Below are 3287 nucleotides of genomic sequence, written 5' to 3'. Positions count from 1 at the left end.
CAGGGGTGTGAAGCTGCTGGAGCTCAGGCTTCTGGGTGGTTGGTGCCCCTGTGGCTGTGGCCAGGAGACCCAGGGGGCAGGGGTAGGGGTGGTGGCAGGCCTGGCAGACAGCAGGGCAGGGCTGGACTTCCTGCCAGGTGGCCCTGCAGTGGCTGAGCTCCGCGAGCCTCCAGGGCTGGGTGACCGTGTCCACACCACGGGGCAGGTGCTCAACCCACACAGAAGAGCTGCCCCGCGGAGCAGATGTGGGGCCCGGGCACGGCTCAGGTCAAACAAGGAGGAACTTTCTAACCAGCTGCTTCCGCGGGAGTGGGGTGCCCATCTCTGGAGGCGTGCCAGGGAAGCCGCACAGCCTGTGGCCAGGAGGGGGGAGGGAAGCCTTCTGCCTCGAGGTGAGGCCCATCCAGAGCCTCCGGCAGGGCCTAGCCAGGCTGCCTCGCCCCTGCCTCCCCCTGCTCATGGGCGGTCAGCTCGAGAGGCCCCCCAGCACCTCCACCCCCTCTGCCTGCGGCTCCTGGGCTGGGGGGGGGGCCTCGGTGGGCAGGTTGCAGGGCAGGTCCACATTGTGGGGGGCTGGTGCTGAGGTTCCTGGCAGTGCCGAGGGGTGCTGAGGCTGGTGCACCCTCCTCTCTGAGGCCATGTCCCTGGAGATTAGGGTGGACAGGGCTGGGGGCCAGACAGACCCCCAGACGGCAGTCATCATTGTGCCAGGCCTGCTGGGCTGCTGGGGGTGCAGAGGTGCCCTGGGATGGTGGCATCTCAGAGGACTCTGAACAAAGGGCGGGGGTGGGGGGTCCTCAGAGGGCATCAGACCCCCACCCAGCCTCCACGGGCACCAGACCCCACCCAGCCTCCACGGGCACCAGACCCCCACCCAGCCTCCACGGGCACTGACCCCCACCCAGTCTCCACGGGCACCAGGCCCCCACCCAGCCTCCACGGGCACCAGACCCCCACCCAGCCTCCACGGGCACTGACCCCCACCCAGTCTCCACGGGCACCAGGCCCCCACCCAGCCTCCACGGGCACCAGACCCCCACCCAGCCTCCACGGGCACTGACCCCCACCCAGTCTCCACGGGCACCAGGCCCCCACCCAGCCTCCACGGGCACCAGACCCCCACCCAGCCTCCACGGGCACTGACCCCCACCCAGTCTCCACGGGCACCAGGCCCCCACCCAGCCTCCACGGGCACCAGACCCCCACCCAGCCTCCACGGGCACTGACCCCCACCCAGTCTCCACGGGCACCAGGCCCCCACCCAGCCTCCACGGGCACCAGACCCCCACCCAGCCTCCACGGGCACTGACCCCCACCCAGTCTCCACGGGCACCAGGCCCCCACCCAGCCTCCACGGGCACCAGACCCCCACCCAGCCTCCACGGGCACTGACCCCCACCCAGTCTCCACGGGCACCAGGCCCCCACCCAGCCTCCACGGGCACCAGACCCCCACCCAGCCTCCACGGGCACTGACCCCCACCCAGTCTCCACGGGCACCAGGCCCCCACCCAGCCTCCACGGGCACCAGACCCCCACCCAGCCTCCACGGGCACTGACCCCCACCCAGTCTCCACGGGCACCAGGCCCCCACCCAGCCTCCACGGGCACCAGACCCCCACCCAGCCTCCACGGGCACTGACCCCCACCCAGTCTCCACGGGCACCAGGCCCCCACCCAGCCTCCACGGGCACCAGACCCCCACCCAGCCTCCACGGGCACTGACCCCCACCCAGTCTCCACGGGCACCAGGCCCCCACCCAGCCTCCACGGGCACCAGACCCCCACCCAGCCTCCACGGGCACTGACCCCCACCCAGTCTCCACGGGCACCAGGCCCCCACCCAGCCTCCACGGGCACCAGACCCCCACCCAGCCTCCACGGGCACTGAGAAGAGCCGGCAAGTCCTGTGGGTGGGGTGGGGCAGAGCTCACGTGTCCTAAACACAGCGCTGGGCACCGCATGTCCCAACGCCGGCGCTGAAGGTGGGGCCCTGGCCGGGCGCCCAGTTCCTCACACCCTCCGAGGATTAGGCTCCTCCCTGGCCTCTCACTGGCAGTGGAGGCGGCTCGCTGCCCCACCCTGTTGGGCTGAGCCACGGACGGCTGGGGCTGGTGGAGTGAGCGAGGGCAGGCCGTCTGCAGGCTCCTGAGGCCTGTGGCTCTCTCCTTCTCGGGCAACCTGCCCCGGGGGGAGCAGGAAATGTGGGAGCAGACCCAGAACCCAGCCCCCCAGAACCACCCTTACCCACAGACCCATGGGCCAGGACACCACTGTTAGGTGTTTAACTGAGTCTTGGGGTGGTTTGTTACACAGCAAAACCTGCCCGATACCTGACAGTATTATGGTACCGACTGCTGTTACCACTCAGCGCTGCCAACGAAGGAGCTGAGGCTCAGAGAGGCCAGCCCCGGCCCGAGGTCACCCAGCCGGCGAGTGGCAGCCTGAGGTCAAGCCCAGCAGCCTGGCCTCCGGGCCTGTGCTCTCCACTGCGGCGCCTGGTGCCACTCTGCCCTCCACGCCTGGGGCCTCGGGGAGCCCCAGACCATGCTTTTGGGCGCCGATCGTCGGCCGGTGTGTCGGCCTCACCTCGCCAGGGAGGGCTGGCAGCGGTCCTGGCTCCCGGTTCTGGAACATGAGGTGCTGACTCAGGAGAACGGCCCCTCCCAGCGAAGTCACCCTGTCCAGGGGCCTCGGGACACCCCGAGGGCCTCTTGGAGGTACACTGTGTGGTCTGCCCCCCACCGCCCCCAGGGACAGAGTTTAGGCCTGCCCCCCAGCACTGAGGGGTGGGGGTCTGGTGCCCGTGGAGGCTGGGTGGAGGTCAGTGCCCGTGGAGGCTGGGTGGAGTTCTGGTGCCCGTGGAGGCTGGGTGGGAGTCTGGTGCCCATGGAGGCTGGGTGGGGGTCTGGTGCCCATTGAGGCTGGGTGGAGGTCCTCCCAGGACCCCAAAGGCCCCGCCCCCCAGAGGTGGTGCATCCCCCTGGCACCCTGGCCCACCACCTGCCTCCAGGTGCCACGGCCCCGCGTGGGGCTGGCCGGCCCAGCACCTTCTTCAGGGAGAGGGCGCAGGGAAGGGCCGGGAGAGCCCGAGGGCTGGAAGGCCTGCCTTTCCTCGAAGCCTGAGACACCCCCAGTCTCAGGATCTTGGCCTGACCTGGGTCTCGGGGTCAAGGCTCCGTGATAAGTGGCTTCACCTTCCCAGGCCTGGGACATGGGCGTGGCGGGAGAACTCGGCCGGAGGGTCCGGTGGGGAAACTCTAGACTGGACAGTGGCCAGCCCCGGGC

Source organism: Myotis brandtii, unplaced genomic scaffold (assembly GCF_000412655.1).
Source record: "Myotis brandtii unplaced genomic scaffold, ASM41265v1 scaffold357, whole genome shotgun sequence".
Classification (NCBI taxonomy): Eukaryota; Metazoa; Chordata; class Mammalia; order Chiroptera; family Vespertilionidae; genus Myotis; species Myotis brandtii.
Note: the sequence above shows the minus strand (reverse complement) of the source record.